At 32.4% G+C, this 24,071-nt stretch overlaps 1 pseudogene; it reads right to left on the bottom strand.

Moving 5' to 3' along the window:
- Nucleotides 1–1,445: 1,445 nt before the first annotated feature.
- Nucleotides 1,446–24,071, bottom strand: part of LOC131182314 (nucleobase-ascorbate transporter 4-like) — a 34,201-nt pseudogene continuing 11,575 nt past the window's right edge.

Genomic DNA, 24,071 nt, shown 5'->3' with positions numbered 1-24,071 from the left:
AAAAAAGAAACAGAATTTGAAAGGAAAATTATTCCAAAATCAAGGGCCTTTTAAGTGTACAAGAAAGTAAAGTAAAGGTTGAATTTGGTAACCAAAAAATAGCAAAACTGAAATTGGGTTTGTCCACTCCTTTATATTATACATGTATTGATTGCAGGACCATTTGTTTCATGAAATATCCAGTCATCTTTGGAGTGGTCCTTGGTTGATGTTGCTAGGATGAGGCTTTTCTCTAGAATTTTTCATACTACATAATGGCTGTTGATAGTGGGCATTGATGTGCTTAGTTTTGATGCTAGTTTATGCCAGGGACTTTATTTATTTGTTTATGCTGATTGGGTTTTCTTTATGCATTGGTTTTGAGCTATTGTTGCAACGTTATTTTCATTTTTGTAGCTGAACTCTATTTGATCTTGGCTGTATTTCCTTTTTTAAGGTTTTTGCACTTAGCATGCTAAGTTTTAGGTTTGAGTGTATGGGGTTGGTCGATTGACCAGGGTGTAATTGAACTTGTCTATGCTAAGTTTTCCTAATTTATATTAATAAATTGTTGCTAAAAATAAGAGTTGTTATGTGTTAAATTAAGTTTGGCTTAAAGTTCAATTACACCCCTGTATTTATTGAAAAAGTTTAATTTAATTCTTTTTTATTTTTTTCACAAGTTAACTCAGAAATTTCAATTTAAGCTCAATTTAACTTAAAAATTAATAAAATGAAAAAATTGAGCTTCTTAATTTTTAGGTTTAAATAAAGAAATCAAGAAATTAGGCTCTAAAATTAAGAAATTGAACTTCTTAATTTTTAATTCAAATCAAGCAATCAACAAATTTAGCCCATCAATTTTAATTTTTGGGTTAAACTAAGTTAAAATTGAAATTTCTGAGTTATTTTGGACAAAAAATTAAAAATATGCTAAATTGAACTTCTTCAATAAGTACAAAGGTTAAATTGAACATTTTACCAATTAAGTTTGATGTCAAATACAAAGATCAAATTAATTTTTTATCCATTTTAAATTAAACAAAGGCGAAATGCAATACATACAACCTAAAACATTAAGAACAAAACAATATTTAGCATTTGATCAACCATGATTACTTATTAAAGATTGTTTTACCCTCAAAAACTTTTCCGAAACATCAAAATTTCTACATTTTTCTTTTTTACTTCACCTAAAAGGAATAAGAATTTCCATAGCCAATAGTTGGTGAATGTGAGCACCTTTCATTAGTGAAATAGTTTTTAATGTCAAGAGACACCACAAGATGGGTCAACAGAGAGAGAGGTTCCTAATAATTAGAGGCAGCCACAGTGGAGGAGGAAATTGCTTCTATGGTGGTGGGGATGTATGATTGATAGTGTAATTAATGTAGAAGATACAAGAGAAGAGTAAAGAAAACTAATAACTAAGAATGTAGGAAGTAATAACCTTTTGACACCATATGTGATTTAATCGGTTTCATTTGAAACTTGAAAGATCTCACAGCCAAAGCGATGATTTTAATGGCATCATTGTTACCTTTTGACACCATTTAAGTGTGCCTTTCCAGCGTCTATAAATTTCTAACAAAAACAGAATTACAACAAACTATAAAAGTCTATCCGTTCATACGAGAACGACGAATCCCTAAGGTAGACCCGGCTGAACGTCTTGAAGCAGTATAAATCTTCCAATCCTCCTTCAGCGGCCTCAACGGCTCCACCTCGTCCTTCTTCTTCTCCTCCTCCTTCTCTGCCATCATCGGCGGCTTCGCTATCTTTGGCTCCTCTTTCTTCTCCTCTTTCTTTGGCTCTCTCCTGGGGGGTCTGGGAGTTACGAGATCAAAAAGGAAAGCTAATACAGTTGCAGTCGTTGATGCGGATGAGAAAATTACTTGCATTATTTCTTTGAACTGAAACCCAAAAAAAGAAAGGAAAAATCTATAGTGTACGAGTCCCTTAATATGTTACAGGAACTTCAATAGGCATCTGTAATTGAATACTCACCCAGGAGGATCTAGAAAGAGGAAGATCTTGACCAGAAAATAAATCATAATTATTGAAGTATTTATTCATAGAGAGACCCATAAAGAGAGAAATGCCTAGAATGAACTTTGACCTGAACCTATCCAATTCGCAGTAATAGAGATCTTCAAGCCCTGTTGAAACTGTTAATTAACCCAACAAATCTGTCTCAGTTCAGTAATTATACATAAAAATAAGATAAAAACATAATGTGATAGGAAAGTATAAAGCATGGGCATCTAGACTTGTTCCCCAGTACAGTGTGGCAAATTACTGTCATGATTTAGTTGAAATCTGAAAAAATATTTGAAATTCTTGTGCAAATTTAATAGTAAATAATTTTTCTAAAAAAAAATAAAATTTAGCAATTAGACCCATATAAATTGAAGTTTAGCAGTAATCATTATGAAAATAATTATGATTTAAGGATTTATAATGCATGATATTAAGGGTTCAAAGATTAATTATTCTTATTTCCTTTAAATGTTTCCAAAATATATAAAAAAAAATGAAATAAAAGCTTAATTTACTTAATTACTCATTAAAAATGAAATTCAACTGCAATCTTGGCTAAAACGCGGAAAGGGGTACATACCCACATAAGGGAAGAAGACGATATGCAGAGATGCCACAATTGACAAAGGTACAGAAGCGAGAATAGCTGTGAGTTTTCCTGTTAAAGATGTTATCTCATCTAATTAGATCAAACAGTACTGTATGAACAAATTAAAATATATAACAGTATAAAACAGAGATAGCTAATGATAATATACAAGATATGTACTTTGGTGGGAAATACTACACCTAGTGTGGAAAAGAGAAGCAAGAAAATTGCTGATACGAAAGCGATCCTCAGGCTGCCAACCCTTGTTAATCCCACTAATCCAGAATGGTCACTGCAGCGACCATCAAAATTATATTCAATCACCTAATTAATTAATATTCAAGTTAAGATAAGAGCATTAGAATAGAAAATCCTCTTGCAAAAGCTACGGGTTTAATTATACCATAGTCGTAAGACTAGACCGATCTTGATGAATTAAACCAATTTTAATCAAAACAAATAAGCGATCAATTGATTTATTTTTAAATCCGTTCTATAAAGAATTAGAATTGATCGGTGCAAATTGTTTAGATAAATTAGATCAATTCGTTCTGATTATTTTATTGCATGACCTGACATCTTCATAAAAAAAAAAATTGGCCTATTAATTAAAAAAAAATCAAATCGTGTTTTCCCAAATTTATTCAACTCTTTAAATTTTAATAGAATCAGTAAAAATTGAATAAAATTTCAATAATTTTTAAAAATTTTGCCCAAATTAAAAGAACTTTGTAAAATTATCAAAATACGATGTGATTTAAATCTTTTTTTTTAGTTGATAGGCCAAAAATTTTTAGAGTCCTTACAAGAAAGAGATTAATTTCAGTCATTGTCCATTAATTTTATAACAATATTTTCTATAGACATTAATTTGTATATATCTTAAAATCTTTCAAATTTTAATTTAATGCATATTTAAATCACTCCAATAAAAATTTTTCATTATCAAATTGAAGTGTCAGTAAAATAAAGTCTCTCTCCTCCATATAAATAAATAAATAAATAACCTTGTTTAAATATATATATATATATACATAATATACTCTTATTTTATATATTATAACCTTTAAAATAATATCTACCACTATGTAAATTAAATAATTTAGAATGACAAAATAATATCTATCAATAACACATCTTTTCCTTATGACTTATTCTCTATTATTAAAAAATCCATTAATACCCCATAGTCATATTAAAAAAAAAATGTCAAAATACAAAGATAAATAGATGAGGGTGAAAAAATGGGCTTCGTGAGTGAAAAGAATGATGATATGAAGCTGAGGGTGAAAATTGGAGTTTTTTGAGAGAAAAAAAAATAAAATATGAAAATATGGATAGTTTTATAAAAATGTGCGGTAAATTTTGTGAAATTTATTTGATAATTTCACCTATTTTTATGAAATTTTTAATAATAATGTTCAATTCTACAGGATTAAAAATTATTTTTTGTAAATTGTAAATATAAAATTTTAAATTTAAAAATAATTTTCACAAAATTTTATAAAATACAATTATCCTAAACAGTCCTTTAGGAAGAAAAAAAATAAAAATAAAAAGATCACTTGGTACCTGTAAGCCAATAGCATAACGGAGTAGATCAGGCGAAATAGGTAGTGCACTCCTATACTTTCTCTTTGCCATCGACGAATATTTTTTATCATCAGATTTTTTAGTAGTCTGCAAAAACATAAAGTCTTATCAACAAAATGAGAAAAAACAAGCAAAACCAAACTGTTCCAAATAGAAAAGGTGTGGTAAATAAATTAAACTAATTACGAAACATCCATATTGCAATCCTAATATTTTCTTTTGACTTAATTATTATAATTTTTTTCTATTATTTATAATCTTTTTTTTTTTAATATATAAAGGTAACTCTCTACGCTCATTTTACAATTCATTCTCCATTTCAACAATATCTTCTCAAAAGATTAAATCTGAGTTTTTCTTTTAAAAGTGCAGTAGATCTTACTACTGCACCTAATATGTTAGTGGCTTTTTAACATTTTTTATAATTCATAAATGGATTCATTCAATATATTTTCTTTCTTTAGTGTTTGAAACTTGAATATTTATTGCATGACTATCAATGAGCTACACAAATTAATAGGGAGAAAAATTAACAAAAATAGACAGCAATGGTGTAATAGGTTAAAATAAAATTGGTTAGGTGCTGGCATGGTGCACGGATATTAATATTTATTTTTAAAAAAATATTGTAAATTAATTTTATGTTAATAAAATAATTAATACAATATAATAATTTTGTTATAAATACAATATCTTAGGTTATATATACATTTTTTGAATTTGCAATAGTAGATTAAGCATTATAGTTTCTATGATAATGGTTGAAATAAAACATTAATAAAAAAGATAATTTGTTATTTTAAAAAAGGTCAAGTGTGGGCGATAATATTTACTTGCTTGTATAATAGTATATTTTTCAATAAAATTATTTAATAATTTAGTTTTATAATTGATTATGACTTTTTGGTTTTATTATATAAAATATATGTGTGCGCGAATTAAATTTTATATGATAATAATTAAAAAATAAGCTTAAAAAATAAAAATTATATATTGATAAATTATTGTATTTAAAAAACATAAATAAAATAATTATAAAAAAATAGAGAAACATATAGAACGGAAATAAAAGATAAATTGACACTTAATTAAATAAATAAAGTATTTTTAAAGGACATGTAATTCACTGTCACTATAACAAATATTAGAGTTAACAGTGAAAAATTTTACAGCAACATTAATTTTGCTGCTATAAAGTTAACATATAACAGCAATATAAAAAATTATTGTTAATAGTAAATAAAAAAATATGATATAATTATTATTTAATATTATTATCATTGATAAATTTTTTACAGCAATAATTATTGCAACAAAAAAAATTTTTTTTTTTAGCAATCATAATTTTATTGTATAATATCTACAATCACAATTTTTTTATAGCAACATGTAATAATTTATATATTACTGTTAAAAGTATAAAATTTACTGCCATAAATTTATGGCAGCAATATAAAAATTATTGCATATTACTACTAAAAAATTATAATTGCTAAAAAAAAAATTATTAACAGCAATAATTATTGATGTCAAAAGTTTATCAACGATAACAATAATAAACAACAATTATTGTCATATCTTTTTTTATGTATCATTAGCATTAATTGTTACTATATGTTAACTTTATAACAACAAAATTAATATCGCTACAAAATTTTTTATTGTTAGTTTAAACATTTATTGTAGTGTATTTTTAAAAAACTTATAGATATATCATATAGATATCATGAGTGTAATAAAAAATTTTCAATTTTTTTTAGAGTAAATCATTAAAACTGAAAGAAAAATATTTAGTTACAAACAAATAGCAAGTATGAGCATGATGATAATGGATGAAAGCATAATAGTTCTGACAAGTCACCTGTATGGCAATTGGACCATTGAGTTTTGGGGGTTTTGCACGAAATTCTCTAAAATTGACATGGAGCAAGCAATTTCATGGCTTGGTCACTCTAAAATTTGGAATATGGGGGATCTAAGCATCATGCCATATGAGAGTATTATTCCCATCTCCAATATTAGAGTGAAATCCCTCCTTCAACACATCCCTACTAGCAAGAAGAGTTTACCATATCCAAGATCCTTTATGATGAGAAGTAGCCTGCCAAAATGATGTATGTGGGAAATACTGACCTTTCAAAATTCTAGCCCATAGACTTATCGGATTCAAGATAAGCCTCCAACATTGGTTGGCTAAATCAGCCAAAACTAAAGAGATTGAAATCTCTAAAACCCATACCCCCTTGATACTTTGGGTAGGAAGTTCTACTCCAACTAATCTAATGCATCTTCTTTTCCTTATCTCTCCTTCCCCACCAAAAGTTAGACACTAACCTATTCATGTAACGCCCTCACTTTAGATAGTCTGTACATTCTACTGTTCCGGTGACCAATGTCTGTCCGAACAGCTAGAATGTTTGGAACTATATTTAGACTAGAGTGAAAAGTCATAAATAACTCAAATAATGGTAAGATAAATCAAGGAAAAAATTTTAAAAATAAAATACAATAAAGTTAAATTAGCCAGTGCCCTAGCGATGGGTGACCAAATGGGAAGTTACTGTCTTTATAGCTAGTAGCCCTAAACCCAACGAAAATTCCATGAAATAATTTCTGGGATGCCAGAGAAGAGTTACAGCACCCTAGGAAGCATTAGAATGCCAAGAAAAGGTTAAAAGAATTTTTAAGATCGGTATAGACAGTTTTGGCTCTTTACGCCAAACAGAGGGCATTTTGATCATTTCAACTTGAGAGATGATTTTTGACCAACTTGTTCAATTAAGTGAGTGAAGATTTTGTTCAAAAATATGAACAAATATTTATGGAAAATTAATTAAAAAAATAAACAAAAAAGAGAAGAAAGAAAATAAAAAGAAAAGAAAAATAAATTCTAATTATGATGTCATAATTCACTAATTATAATTTCTATCCAATGGGCATTAGACAACTACTTAAGGAAGAAGTCAAAAATGATTAAAAGAAAAGAAAAATGCATCTTCTTCTTCATTCACCCCTTGGCCGAAACCCATAGAGAGAGAGAGAACTCCATTAAGGCTCTTCCTTCTCACTAAAATTCCCTTATAAACAACTCTTAAAATCACTTGCTCCTTTCACTAAAGCTTATCCTTGTCCCTTGAACAATCTCTAGGCAGCAAGAAGGAGAAGAAAACAAGAAGTTATCAAGCCTTAGGAATTGGCTAGTTCAAGGTTAGTGCTAATTCTTCCATAAATCCTTGAGTTTACTTTTGTGTAGACTATGAATTGAGTGTTAGTTTGGAAGAAAGAAAACAAATTATGTATGTATAAAAAACCCTCAATTTCGGCGGCCTAGGGTACTTTAGGGTTTCAATGATTCAAGTGAATTATTGTCACACCTTGTCCCTCTGTAAGGCATAACATGATCCCATAGAATACCTAATGAACTACCGAACTTCACTTACCGATAACTTACTAAGTATACTACAAGGGATTTTAAAACTATTTACTTACCTTTTAGAAGTGGTGAGCATTTTTTGGTGGGAATTAAAAATATTTTGTTGAAAATTAAAAGCTAGTTAAAATTTTAGTCCATTTTTATTTTTTCGTAAATTTTGAAAAAATTTCGACAGAATGCCGGCAGTATTTGCAAAAACTAAAAATTTTTTTTACCTTTAGAAAAACACTTCCAATAATGCACTTCACCAAATCTCAACCACCAAATCATTCAATCAATACAATCCATTCAATCTCCACAATTCATAACATTTTCAAAACAGTTAAATACATTCATTTCCATTGCATTCAAAATATTTGATTACATTCACAAGTTAGTTCACAGACATAAAAAGCTAAAAGACTATATTATTACATATGACTGTATAACTGCTCAGTTATAAAAGTACATATGACTACAAAATTATTTGTATCAACTAATTACAAGGGTATAGTTAAATACCCTTACAAAAGTATCTGAGTAGTCCCCAAAATCAGTAGCTCACTCTGCTGCTTTTTCCTTGCCTCTATCTGCGATAGCAAAAGAAGCTATCGCTGAGTATGAAAATACTCAGTGGTGCATAATAAAATATAAAATGCATAATATAAAACATTTGTTATCAATTCACAGTTCAAATATTTCACAATCACATTTCATAATTTTTCAAAACTTATTATGACACAATTTTGGCCAAACAATTTAATAAACACAATGTTGCCAATCCATACACAACTTAAGCCATGACACAAAATTTTCGATCAATGCCGTGTTGTACACCATGACAAAACGATCTATAACCTCACTAATCGAAATCAATGAGGGAGGTGGCTAGCTAGGTAATGAGTACTCATCCGATCTCGACCTCAACTGGTAAGCCAGAGAGGGAGGAAAATAAATGGTCTCAACCCCATAAATGGAGGAGGAATAATGTGGTACTGTCATGCTAAGTGTGAACACAAAATCAATTTAAAACAATTTACTCAAATAATTTGTGAGAAATCTGATCAATTCCAAAAGTCATATTTGCAATCATAAAATGGCAACACAATTCAGAATTAATGTCGACACCATATTTTGGCCGATCACGGAAGTCAATGAACTTTGAAAATCGATCCCCAACCGACATTCTTCGGTTGCAAGTGACTCGATCAGGAAATAAACTGATCCCGCATCTAGTCGAATGCTTTCCGATCTCTCGACAAAGGAGATCACACTAATATCAGGTCTCCATGCCATCCAATCTCATTTCCGATCTCTCGTCAAAGGAGATCAAACCAATATCAGGTCTCCATGCCATCCAGTCTTATTTCCGATCTCTCCTTGTAAATATTGTGGAAAATCGTTTAATAAAGTTAAGGTTTCAGTCCGACTTAATGGTGTTTCCGATCTTAAGTATTCAAATCAAGTTTCCAATTTTAATGATCTAAAGTTCTATTCGGTGTTTGGTCTCGGCTTAGGCCGATCTCATGGTTACAATGTTTTTCCGACCTCTTATACTTATATTAATAATCGCGTTTAAGTTTGATGTCCTAATATGTTCAAACAATCAAGCACTCATACAATTTGGATACTTTCCGATCTCATCAAGAAATTGAACAAAAGGGATTTCATTTCATCTCAAAATAAAAGTATAAGTCATTCGGCTGGAGGATCACCCCCAACCTGTTCTACATTAACATTTCGCTCATCCTCTCTCTCTCTCTCTCTCTCTCTCTCTCTCTCTCTCTCTCTCTCAGTTTCCTCCTCGCTCCCCTGTTTGTCTCTGGGAGCAAGATCCACCATCCAGGAGAAGTCTTCCCTAGGATAACGCCTCTTGAGCTCGGCCAGAAGATCGCTGTGTGCATTCACATAAGCACCAGCTTCCCTCATCACAACCTCTTCTTCCTTCGCTTTGAGCTCCTCAGTAAGGCGGGTGACGTCGGCGGTTCGGAGCGACCGAGCTTCCCCAAGTTTACAAGCTTGTTCGGCCAGCTTATCCTTATAGGATTTCATCCGAACTTCGATTTTAGCAATGTAGTCTTGGGCGGATGAAAGTTGGGCTCAGGCGGAAGCCGCGTCCTGGACCGCTTTCAGAATCTCCTGCCTCAGAAGATGAGATTATGTGCTGATTCACCAGGCTCTCTACTCTCAAACTCATCATCTAAGCCAGGAGATCGTCAATGCTACCTGAGGTCAGCCTGTTCTGGTCCTCCTGGAGGTATATGGTAGCACCCAGAACTTTGGCCAAGCCCGGATTCTCCCAAACGGATCGGTTCTTCTCCAGAGAATGAATGAGGACTTGGGCACCACGAGAAAGGGTCCTCACGGTAGGTTGGGAAGACCCCCCTTCTGCACTCAAAGTAACAAGTGGAGGTGGTGGCTCTTCTTGTCGAGGGGGAGAAGGAGCTATCTCTACTTCTGGGACCGGTTGTCTCAAAGGTCGGGACGAGTCTCCCGGTACTTCTCCTGAATCCCGCCTTAGCGTTTGTGATGCCACGACGATTTTCATTTCTCGTACCTTCCGGGAGACTTCTCTTTTCAGCTTGCGGCTCTCCTTTGCGCCTTCGCCTCCAACCATTTCTGCATAGAAAAATAGTTAGTGAGATTACCTAAATCAAAAGACTAAAGATTTAGGTTATACCGGTCCCGGGTCCGAGGTCAGAAAGATGTAGTTCATAGTCTTCAATGGCGTCATCCGCATTAGCCACCATCTCAGTTCGGCCATAACAGTGTATAAGCACGAATACTTGTGAGTGGCCGCTTGATCCTTCAATTCCATTACCATGGCACCCTCGTCCCTACTCAGGGCGACCTTCTTTGGAATTAATGAGCCCAGATATTGCCAGCTACGTGGGAAACCTTCAAAACCATTCGGAATCTTGCTCCTCAACATAAAGAAGTGAGTCTTCCAATTCTTCAGTGAAGAGGGGAGATCGATAAAAAGCCCACAATGCGATTTAGCTTGGAAGAACCAATACTCGCCGTCCTTTCGACGAGTAAGTCTATGCAGCTCGGCAAAAACCTTCTCTGTATGCTCGAGCTTCTTGGCTCGACATAAGCCTCTAAAAGCCATCGGAATTCGCCATGAGTTCGGATGTACTTGGGCTATACATACGTGGTGGAACTTCAGAACGTCCTTGAAGAAGTTGTCAAGAGAAAATCGGAGCCCGGCTTTTAATTGCTCTTCATATATCATGATCACATCATTTTCTTCAAAGAAGTGATCGGCTCGGAGATTGCCATGGCATCTGATAAGCTCATACGAGTCGGTTCGAAGGTTCTATTCTTGACTAATGAGTTGCAGATCGGTTTCTTGGAGGACTGACGGCAACTCATCCATAGGAAGATTTTCCCTCCCAGAGGAAGGTGTCCGTCTTGATTGTGCCGCTTGACCGTGGGCTGAAGCAGAGGTCGTAGGAGGCTCAGGTCGCCGACTTGGCCTGACCACCTCAACTTCGTCCGGCGTCCAAGAAATATGGACGAAAGGGGGGCTCGCCGCTCTCTGACCCTCGGCGCCGCTCATTTTCAAAGAAATAAAAGAAGTTTAACTAAGAGAAGGATTAAAACCCTTATCGGAATGTGATCGGTGCTGGAAAAACTTGAAGAAACGAGAGAATTTTGAAGTTGCTAGCAAAGTGCTGAAAGTGACATAAGAGAGCAACTGACTGACCCTCCCCCTATTTATACCCGTCTGAGCATTTAATGCTCACGAAGTCCCAAGCGGCGCTTCGGTTAGCGGAATTGACCCGTTTTCTTGACACGTCGTGGGAAAGTTCCAAAAACACAATAATAAAATTGAATAAAATGAGATCGGCTAGCTGGGGTTATTAGATTGTGTGAATTTTCAGAATCGCAGATCGGCTAATGATGATTTAGTTAGAGATCAGATCAGATATGCACATCATAGATCGAAAAATAACCAATGCAATAATTAAATAATAACCTTCAAATAAAATTTCATTTCATTTCCAAAAGGTCAGATTACATCATTTGGGCATTCTCAAGAGATCGGATTACATCATTAAGAGAACCTTTAAAGGTCAGATTATATCATTTGGGCGATCTCTAAAGATCAGCTCTACATCCTACCTAGTAAGGACCTATGTCAAAGCCTAGTCTTGTGGCTGAATCAAAAGATGCGTTTGATCAGAAAGCCAGCCACAGACATTGGATAGATGTGTAGCTCAGATGGAGTGACTATGACTCTCATAATGGTGAGTGGAGTCATCGTCGATGTCATTTACCAGAACCGAGCTGCAGTCGAGACGCCCGATGTGCTGAGGAGCCAAATGAAATTCAAGAGGCGGTCATCGATATTAAGATTGAAATTAGCAGTACTCTTGCTCGAGATCGGCACACCAATTATACTAGTAGACTGATTCGAGATCGGAATGATCGTCGTTTTTTATCCTGATCGGTAAATTAGTCCGGTTCCTTCACTGTCATCAGATATTGTTCTCGTGTTTCTTCGATAGTAGGGGTCGTAAATTTTCAGTCGAGGAGCAAAGAAAATAGTCAGAAAAAAAAATAAAAAACAGTCATCATAATCAGAATTGTCACCAGAGAAGCTAGAACAGGAGAAATGGAGAAATGGAAGGAGGAGAAATGAAGTGTGGAGGAGTTTTCTTGCTGGTACATATATATAGGGCCTGAGCATTTATTGCATACAGAAACCGAAGCGGATGCATCGGTAACTGAAGAATTAATTGCTTTGACTAAGGCAGATCAGATAAAGAGGAAGGTTCTGGAATGGGAGAGATTGGGAAGTGATGAGGGGCCCGATATGAGACAGATCGGAAAAGAAGAGGGTCATAATAAAGAGATCGGAAGGAATAGAGATCGAAAAGCACGAAGAGGACGAGATGACTCTCAATAACTCTCTACATAATTAGGGCCAAGGTAGTTAAAGCGTTGCAGGCATGATCAAATCTTCACCACACGCCCCATTTGCAGAATCACCCACATTGCTGACAGACGCAAAAACAATTATGGTAGTTCTATACATCTCAATCTCCACCATTGATCATACTTGTAAGGATGAACCCGGAGCCCTTGGATCAAAAGGCAGACGACAGGTCCGGCGCCTTTTATTCCCAGCCTTTGGATCTGTCCTGACAGGCAAGACCCTGAGCCGTTGGATTAAGAAGAGAAAGGACAGATATTCTGAATAGGATCCCAGCCGTCCGTTTTGATTCCCTTTAATTTTCAGACGTCGAATTATGTCCTTTTAAATCCAAACCTTTCGTCTCCCCAAGGGGAGATCTTGACCCTTCGTTAGTAATACCCGTTCCCTATAAATACCTGCATGCAATACTGTAGAGGGGACGGGCAAAAAAAAGGGTGGTGGTGATTATAGTTGAAAGGCTCTGAAATCTAATTCAGTCTTGCTACTTTGCCATTCTGAGCTTGCATAAAATTGAGAAAATTTAGAAACTAGTTTTCTTGAGTATCTCCATTGATAGAGTTTTCGAACCCTGAAATCCTTTATTTTCAATCTTTTCATCACTCTGCTATACCATTTCCGTTCAGTCTCGTCTTCATCACCCCAACATCAACATATTATTCTCTCAGCTTGATCTCATTCTGACCCGGTTTCCGTCGCTTCGGCTCAACTACATTTTAACCTGGTTCTCGCAATCTCGAAGTAAGCATTGGTCCCTATACCACCAGCTTTCAATTCTATAATATTTGTGATCTCTTGAGTCAGTTTGATAGCCTCAACCTCACACAGGTAAGTGTCTAGACTGTCACTTTACCAAACGCTCTCGTTTTACTTTCTCTGCTTTTATTTTTGAACTCTTCATTAAGTTCAGTTATACTAAAGACCCCCACATAGATCCTTCAGGCCGATAGTTATTCTCTTGAGTTTACTTTTCCTATTCAATAGTTCACGTTATTTATTTGTTCTTAGTTTTTATTTCCTTCGAATATAGGTGTTTCGGTTGCGGGTAACTTGTAGGTAATTTAATAAAATATTGGTAGCAGTATCCCAACGTGAAAGCTTCTTTTGAATAAATAAAAATAATCAAAGAATGAATAGGGAATCAGAGGAAAAGTTATGAGGTCGGGCTACTAAGCGAGTCTAGGAAATAGCATAATAGAGCGGGAATCGAGATAAGATTGGACCTCGGACTAATAGCCAAAAGAGATCGGATATAGCTAGCCAAAGAGTTCGAACAAGATAGTCATATACGAGATCGATGAAAAGTTCGGTCTTATATCACGAACACTTTAAGAGGTCGGGGGAGGGTCCTTACCCGATCCTCATTCAAATTAAAACTCGAAGATCGGAAGAGAGTTCTTATCCTATCCTCCTTTAAAATTTTGAATTAAACACTTTAAGAGGTCGGGGGAGAGTCCTTACCCGATCCTCATTCAAAAAAAACACGGAGATCGGAGGAGAGTTCTTATCCGAGATTCTCCATTTAAAATTTTGAACCAAACACTTAAAGAGGTCGGGGGAGAGTTCTTACCTAATCCTCATTCAAATAAGAAAAAAGAACGGAGATCGAAGGAGAGTTCTTATCCGAGATCCTTCATTTAAATTTTTAAACTGAACACTCTAAGAGAGTGGGAGAGAGTTCTTACCTGTTTCTCAACCAAAACCTCTATAAAATATGTGGAGATCGGAGAAGAGTTCTCATCTGAAATCTCCCGCCTAAAACTCTTAATAAAACATATCAAGAGATCGGTAGAAACTTCTTATCTGAGCTCTCTTAACGAAATCAAAATTAAAATAACACAACCCCAATATACAAGATAATTTTATTTGACACCTATTCACTAAAGGGCTATCTCACGAACTCGTGTTCCTAGCCAATCCAAAATAAGTGAAATATCAAACACTCCTTTATTATGCACAAAGGATTAACATCATCCCTATCCCAACCCTCTAATTATCTTTTTAATTTATAAAGAGCATAACATTAAATCTATTTACCCTCATTGAGGGACGAGGCGGGGTGCCTAACACCTTCCCCGCTCGTATACAGATCCCGAACCTAGAATCTCTTTTTCTCTTTTGAAGTGGTTTCCTTTTAATGGTTTTCTTTAATTTCTCTCAAAATTAAAGTGGCAACTCCTCACTTTTCCCACTTCAGTGAAGAGCTTTTGTCTAGGCGACCGCAAAATGCCTTGCGACAATTAACACAGAAGTCAAATTTTCAAGAATAAAATATTTAAACAAGAATTATTGTGTACAGACCTGATATGAGTTGCCTCTAGGTCTTGACTCAGTTCTTTGTCCCTTTCGGGTCTTTTCAGCTGAAACACACAATTGACAGTATTTCAGTACCTTATCTCACAATAAATCCAATAATTAATTCATATATATACTCAATTCTAGCCCTAATAAGCTTAAACTAACGCTCTTAAAATTTTCATTTTTGGGTTACTATTCATGGTACTATTCAAGTCAAAATATAGACTTTCTTATGCTTAATAGGTATGGGAATTCCAATTATACCCACATACCACATTTTGGGTGCCTAATTTGTTGGTTTTGATTGTTTCTTCAAATTTTAGGTCTCTTAGGTACAATTTCAAATTTTCTAGATTTGATGTCCTGTATTGTACTATTTCATTGGTCATGTTTCTATGGAAATTTAGCAAAGTGTTCTTCATAAAACTTGTTCCTTATTGTCTTAAGCTTTAATTCCCTTTTTGAATCACTCCACAGTTCATAACATTTTTAAAACAGTTAAATAAATTCATTCCCATTGCATTCAAAATATTTGATTACATTCACAAGTTAGTTCACAGATATAAAGAGCCAAAAGACCATATTATTACATATGACTGTACAACTGCTCAGTTACAAAAGTACATATGACTATAAAATTATTTACATCAACTAATTACAAGGGTATAATTAAATACCCTTACAAAAGTATCTGAGTAGTCCCCAAAATCAGCAACTCACTCTGCTGCTTTTTCCTTGCCTTTATCTGCGATAGCAAAAGAAGCTATCTTGAGTATAAAAATACTCAGTAGTGTATAATAAAATATAAAATGCATAATATAAAATATTTATTATCAATTTACAGTTCAAATATTTCACAATCACATTTCACAATTTTTCAAAACTCATTATGGCACAATTTTAGTCAAACAATTTAATAAACACAATATTGCCAATCCATACACAACTTAAGCCATGACACAAAGTTTCCAATCAATGCCTTGTTGTACACCATGACAGAGCGATCTACAACCTCACTAATCGAAATCAATGAGGGAGGTGGCTAGCTAGCTAATGAGTACTCATCTGATCTCGGCCTCAACTGGTAAGCCAGAGAGGGAGGAAAGGGAGGAAAATAAACGATCTCAACCCCATAAATGGAGGAGGAATAATGTAGTACTGTCATGCTAAGTGTGAACACAAAATCAATTCAAAACAATTTAGTCAAATAATTTGTGAGAAATCTGATCAATTCCCATAGTCATATTTGCGATCATAAAATGACAACACAATTTATAATTAACACAGAAGTTAAATTTTCAAGAATAAAATATTTAAACAAGAATTATTGTGTACAGACCTGATATGAGTCGCCTCTAAACCTTAACTCAGTTCTTTGTCTCTTCCGGGTCTTTTTTAGCTGAAACACACAATTGATAGTGTTACAGTACCTTATCTCATAAAAAATCCAATAATTAATTCATATATATACTCAATTCTAGCCCTAATAGGCTTAAACTAACGCTCTTGAAAATTTTCATTTTGGGGTTACTATTTATAGTACTATTCAAGTCAAAATATTGACTTTCCTATACTTAATAGGTATGGGAATTCCAATTATACCCACATACCACATTTTGGGTGCCTAATTTGTTGGTTTTGATTGTTTCTTCAAATTTTAGGTCTCTTATATACAATTTCAAAATTTCCAGATTTGATGTCCTATTTTGTACTATTCCATTGGTTATGTTGCTGTGGAAATTTGGCAAAGTGTTCTTCATAAAACTTGTTCCTTATTGTCTTAGCTATAATTCCCTTTTGAATCACTCCATTTGGAGTTTTGTAGCCCAGGTTATAGCCAAATGAACAAACACTGTTTATTTAGTCATTTTGGTACAGTGGCAGTGCACTACACCCGGGTTTGACCTGATTGTTCACTATGTTATGGTCATTTTCTGAGCATAATTCCTGAATGAAAAATGTGCCATTATGTGTTTGTTTTCATTCCCAATTGGCCTCACACCAATTGGGTTAGTAAATTTTTAGTTTTGGTCCTTGAAAGAGACCTAGGTCAAGCGGTCAGAATATGAACCCTAACCAATCCGAATTGAAATCTCATTCTACCAATTCACACACACCACAAATGGTCCCAATTGACTATTTCTCGACTCAATTAAGGTCAATTGCATCAATTGATCAATTCTCCAAATTTTTCCCAATTTTCAAAATGTTCAAGAACCCTAATTACACCAATTTAAAATATAGTGAAATCAAAGTATATATCCATGGTCTACATACATAATTCAACCTAAACAACCATTCAATTGCATCAATTTCATTCAATTTCTAATCTCCCATAGGCTGGCTGAATTCCATATTAATCCCCCATATTTATTTTCTTTTGATTTTTAAGTTGATTTCTAGGTTACTTGAGCTAAAAACACAAGTAATTAAACCAAAATTTTCAATTCAATTGCTTACCTTTACTTTGAACTTCAATTCTTCACTTCACTCCCTTTTTCCTTTTCTTTTCTTCTTCAAATGTCTCCTCAAGTGAAGTTAACAAGTTTTAGTGGAATAATTTGAGGGCAAAGTAGGGTTAAGTGTGAGTTTACAAGCTTGACATAAGCTTTAATAGAGGTGGAACAATGGTGGAGAGAGAGAGGAGTGGGCAGCCGATTTTGTGAGGAAGAAGTAAATAATTTTTTATTATTTTTTTGGTTATTTTATGTCTTATTATATGTTGTTTACTTGGTCAATTATGGTGGGAAAATAAAATAAATTTTTGACATCACAAATGATGTCATCCATATGATGCAATAAATCTTTTTCTTTTCTTTTTTCTATTTTCCTTAATTTTTCATTAGTTTTTTAATTTAATTCTCGATTCTGAAATTTTTCTTTCTCTGATTTTATTAGACAGTTAGGTCAGAAGTCACATCTAGGGGGTGAATTGACCAATTTGCCCCTCGCCGGTCTGATTCGGTTTGTAAGTAATTCTATATTTCTTTCATATTCCTGACCTAATTATTTGACCTACTTAAGAATTCTCTTCTGTGATTTTCTCTTTTTCACTGTGTTCACAATAGTCCTAAGGACCGTGGCATCATATTTTTCGGTTCAAAATTTGGGTTACGATGGCCTTCGTAGTCACTTCCCGGGAAGGTCACCCATCGCTGTGACTCCCGGCTCATTTAACTTTTTATGTTCTATTTTTCTTATTTATACTTGCCTATCAGGTAGTCACTATTTATTTTCATTCAAGGCTTATCTAGGTATCTTAGATGTGGTTCTAATCCCCTTAATTGTCCGGACTGACACCGATCACCGGAATATTAAAATATATCAGGCCATGCAAATAGGGGTATTACAATTATAGTGTGAATTGATGCAATTGAACATGAAATTGATGATTAGAACATTTGATTGCATGTTGTTTGAGTAAATTGAAATTTTGGAGTTAGGGTTTGGGGTAAACTTAGGGTTTTGCTCATGTGTTGGTGAATGGAAGTCCTAATGGTCAATTAGTGACCATTTGGCTATATTTGATGAGGAATTGAAGTGATTTATGCCAATGGAATTGAGGTTAGGTATGCTGTCTTAGGTGACCTACAGAGCTGGATGTGAGTCCAGCAAGTTTGGATAGCTGTAACTTGAGAGGTGTAGGTTCAATTGGTGCAAGGCCAATTGGACATGAAACTAGACACATAATGGCACAACTTTGATGAAGAAACCTTACCCAGAAAACAAACTTAGAATACCCTAAAAATTGACCAAATCCGGGTAACCAATTCTGGACCTGGTAAAAGTGACCAAATAAATAGTTTTTGTTTATTTGGCCATAACTCAGTGTAGAAATATCCAATTGACTTGAATTTTATATCAATGGAAAGCTTAGACAATTTAGAACAACCTTCATGTAGAACACAAACTCAAATTCTGGACTTAACCTAATGGAATTGTCCACCAAATTAAGGACACCAAATCTGGTAAAACCAATTCTGTCCAGAATTCTGGGTATAAGTCAATCCGGCCAACTATGGTAAAATGGTCATAACTTGAGCTACAAAACTCCAAATGGAGTGATTCAAAAAGGGAATTAAAGAAGACACAATAACGAACAACTTTCATGAAGAAAATTTTATCAAATTTTTACTGCAGCTAGGTCCAATGGAACAGTGAATTTGGACCTCAAATTTTAAAAATTTGAAATAAAACCTAGGAAGCTAGGAATTGAGTTTTGCAATCAATGCCAACAAAAATAAAATGCAAAATGTGGTATCTTACTGAACTTAAGCTTAACAAATCTATTATAAATTAAAAAGTCAACCTTTGAAGGGAAATAGTAAAGTGAATAGTAACCCCAATGATATAGGAAATGGTATACTAAATTAGAAAAACTATTAGGATGATTAATATAGATAATGTGATTAATAAATTTAAATTCTTGAAGTTGAGTGACTCCAGCATTTAAGGAAAATTTAGTTAAATTTGAAATCCATGAAATGTTCATGGATTACTTGGAATATGAATGATAATTTGTATACATAGTGTAATGAATAAATAAATATATGAATGAGACTTTAGTCCTCATTATTGGAAAAAAGATAAGGAATAATGCTTTGAGTACAATTACACATGAAAATAATTGTTATAAATTGTGATCAATATGAATGATATAATGAATGAATAAAATGATGCATGCATAATTTAGGTAGAATTGTATTTTAGACATTTACACTTCAGCTAGGAATAAAAATTGAAATGTTCTAAATTATAATTGAAACTTGTAATGAAATAATGAAATAATAAAACAAAATATATTAACATTTAATTGTATTTATGTGCCCATGTATTGCCTAGACAAGTGTGTCAGATTAGATAGATTGGCATGCCAATAGGGTATTATTTTAGCAGTACTGCGTAAGGCTTTATGTCTGTATTTATGGCTTTATACCCACACTTATGGCTTTTATGCCCGATTACTTGTTATCACGGCTTTTAGCCATACTGATCTGTTATCATGGCTTTTAGCCATACTGATTGCATACGTGGTTGACGTTCCGTATTTCACGTCCCATGGTATGATGACCCGAGACACTGCCGTGTCCAGTGCCAACGAACCGTTATCCAGTTTAGTCAACCTGTCATAAGTTACTTGGACAGTAAAATTTATTAAAATAAGTTAAGAATATTAACAATTAAAAATATTAGAAATTAAATAAATGAGTAAAAAGACTTAAAATAAATTAGATTAGTTATTTAGCAGAAAGAATTGAAATGAACTGGACTGATGTTAAAAATTTATCTATTATGAAATGACTCTGAGAGCCTTAGTTATTATGAAATAATCAAAGATAACCTAGAAAGTATTGAATTAAATGATTAATAATCAAAGATAACCTAGAAAGTATTGAATTAAACGATACAAAAGATTAGTAATAGAATTATAATTTAAATAAATGTTACAATGAACCATGTTTTATTTCCATATGTATTTTGTATATTATTTTTTTTCTTATATTATTGTACCACTAAGCAGAAATGCTTAGCGCGATGGATTTGTTTCCTTCGCGCTGGTACTGAAGCTAAAACCCAGTGGACATTTGATTGAAATTTTTGGAGTCCAGATCTACAGAAGTATCAGAAGTGTATAAGGTTGTCACCTCCTCAGCAATACATGTAGATAGGGCCCATATAAATCATATTCTATATTTTGTATTTTATAATTAGTTATTATATTGAAATGTAAATTATAAAATTGTAATTAATTTGTATATCATGTAGTTTATGAATTTATGTAATTAGTTTGTACATTGTGTAATTAATGAAGATTTGAAAATTTTGATATATGAATTGAGCATGGAATGAGTTGCAAGAGTTGAATGTGAAATGATTATGATGAGCATAGATGATATTTTTATTGTAAAATATTATTGAAAATTTCAAGCAGGTGAATAATGAAATATGCTAACTAGATATAAAATAGGGAAAACTCCGTCAGTTTCTTCTATGAATTTAATTGATATTAAAATATAACGAGAACAAAACTATTAAAGGAATAAAGTAAGATAAGATAGGATATTCTGGCACCGAGTGTGACATGCCTTACTCGGCTACACTGTAAACGGGTCAGGAGTGTTACAATTCAATTTATTACAGAAACTTTGGAGATATTTCAGAATAGTCATAGAGTATGTGGGAATTACACTTAAACTAACTTGATGAGCATTTCCCTTCTTGCCTGAGACAATAGCTTTTGTTTCCAAGATTGAGTTTTTGCCTTCACTCTTTCTTTGATAAAATTCAAAGCTTGCACTTTTGATCTTCCCCAAAATAATGGCAATCCAAGACACTTGTCCTCAGCACTCATCTACTTTAGGTTCATCATAGCTAGATTAAACTGAGACTTAGTATGCTTTCTACAACAAATACAAGATTTGTGATAATTGATTCTTTGCCCTGTTGCCTCAGAATAGCTAGAAAGAATATTGAGGATTGCCCGAACTTCGCTACAGGCAGCTCTTTCCAATAAGAGTGTCATTTGCAAATAAAACATTAGTAAAAGTAAGAATATCTAGAAAGCTTCATGTCTTTAATGCTTTATATTTGCTATTTTACACGAATAATCTAGCCCACTTTGTTAATATTATTATATTTATTAACTAATATCTACTTTGTTTTTTGAAATGTTGGAATTGTGAAGTTTAAATCTCCACGCCATGTACTATGAGTTAGATGCCCAAATACTATAATACTAATAATACATATCTATCAATGAGATTTAGCTTGGTGATATTAGAGTTGTCTCCAATGTTGTGAAGTCTCAAATTCAAATACAAGTGGAAGCCATTTATAGCATAATACTAATACGACTTTGCTTTGTCTTGGCTTGTCTTAGTTTCTTTACTTTCCTTGCAGAATTTTCATAATCATATGAAATATGTCAAGGAATCAGCAATGACCATACAATTTTCGAACTCTCTATTTTTAACTAGATATCTGCTGGCTCCAATGATCATAAATAAGAAAAAAGAAACAGAATTTGAAAGGAAAATTATTCCAAAATCAAGGGCCTTTCAAGTGTACAAGAAAGTAAAGTAAAGGTTGAATTTGGTAACCAAAAAATAGCAAAACTGAAATTGGGTTTGTCCACTCCTTTTTATTATACATGTATTGATTGCAGGACCATTTGTTTCATGAAATATCCAGTCATCTTTGGAGTGGTCCTTGGTTGATGTTGCTAGGATGAGGCTTTTCTCTAGAATTTTTGATACTACATAATGGCTGTTGATAGTGGGCATTTATGTGCTTAGTTTTGATGCTAGTTTATGCCAGGGACCTTATTTATTTGTTTATGCTGATTGGGTTTTCTTTATGCTTTGGTTTTGAGCTATTGTTGCAACGTTATTTTCATTTTTGTAGCTGAACTCTATTTGATCTTGGTTGTATTTCCTTTTGTAAGGTTTTTGCACTTAGCATGCTAAGTTTTAGGTTTGAGTGTATCGGGTTGGTCGATTGACCAGGGTGTAATTGAACTTGTCTATGCTAAGTTTTCCTAATTTATATTAATAAATTGTTGCTAAAAATAAGAGTTGTTATGTGTTAAATTAAGTTTGGCTTAAAGTTCAATTACACCCCTGTACTTATTGAAAAAGTTCAATTTAATTCTTTTTAATTTTTTTCAGAAATTTCAATTTAAGTTTAATTTAACCTAAAAATTAATAAAATGAAAAAATTGAGCCTTTTATTTTTAAGTTTAAATAAAGAAATCAAGAAATTTGACTCCAAAATTAAGAAATTAAATTTCTTGATTTTTAATTCAAATCAAGAAATCAACAAATTTAGCCCAACAATTTTAATTTTTGAGTTAAATTGAGTTAAAATTGAAATTTTTAAGTTATTTTAGATAAAAAAAAAATTAAAAATGGGCTAAATTGAACTTTTCCGATAAGTACAGAGTATAAATTGAATATTTTGCCAATGGTGTCAAATACAAAGATCAAATTAATTTTTTATCCATTTTAAATTAAACAAAGGCGAAATGCAATATATACAACCTAAAACATTAAGAACAAAACATTAAATTGTCACTCAATTTAATCTCGATAGACTTTTAAATCCACAATTCTATTTACAAGTATGAATGAGATTCCACGTTAAAAAATATTACCTTCATCTATTTTTATTGTTCATATTTAATTTTTTTTATTTAAAATTATTTATTACATTTAAAAAATTAAGAAGTATTAATTTTTTTAATTTTACTCTTTCTTTTTATTTAATATTATAATAAATATTTATATAATTTTTTAAGTGAAATAAAAAATAATTTAATTAATTATTAATATATTTTATAAAAAATAAATAATTTAATTATTTTTTTAATTATTATATAAAATTTAAATATAAAAAATAAAAATTGAGGGAGATAATAATTAACATTATATTTTGGATATTTAAAGTTTATTCCTTACACTGAAGCAGTGGAACCAAGTCCCATGCCAAAAACTGCATCAAATAAAGTTCCAATTCCCTGAAATTTCAGAGAAGTTATAATAAGTGATGCTGAATCGAGAACAGAACGTGAAAGATCTCAAAATGCCTAATGGTGAGAATTATTAAAGAAAAATTACTACCTCAGAGTCACAGTAAATAGCATTGAATAAAAATTTTTTATTTATAAGGCTATCTTAACCTCTCTTTTTGGCATGCTAGAATTCAACTTGCAGCAAAAAAATTCTAAATAGATGAGTGAATTTCATATTTAGTATATGCTGAAAATTAAAATATATATAATTTTTCTTATTTTATTTGTGGTATTTAAATTTTTCACTATCACATTTAAAAATAAAAAGTATTAACTTTTTTTTTTAATTTTACTTTTTATTTATATTAAATATAATAAATATTTATATAATTTTCTAAGTGAGATAAAGAATAATTTATTCAAGTATGTTTTTATAAAAATGAGTGTATTTGATTATTTTCTTAATTACTGTGCAAAGCCCAAATGCTATAAAACAAATGAACAGAGGTAATATTTAAATTGAATTCCACAAAATCATGTTTGAAATAAATGCAGAATTGAAAATTCAATTCATTTACATTTATTTCGTAAAATATTCTTGACATATTAATCTTATAAAATAAATAATAATTTCATAATTATATTTATTTTGCTTAATATAATTTTGTTTTTTTAAGATACATAATATACTCACATTTTATATATTATA

This window comes from Hevea brasiliensis, chromosome 8 (assembly GCF_030052815.1).
Source record: "Hevea brasiliensis isolate MT/VB/25A 57/8 chromosome 8, ASM3005281v1, whole genome shotgun sequence".
Lineage (NCBI taxonomy): Eukaryota > Viridiplantae > Streptophyta > Magnoliopsida > Malpighiales > Euphorbiaceae > Hevea > Hevea brasiliensis.
The sequence above is the reverse complement of the archived record's forward strand: the minus strand, read 5'-3'. Positions and strand labels throughout refer to the sequence as shown.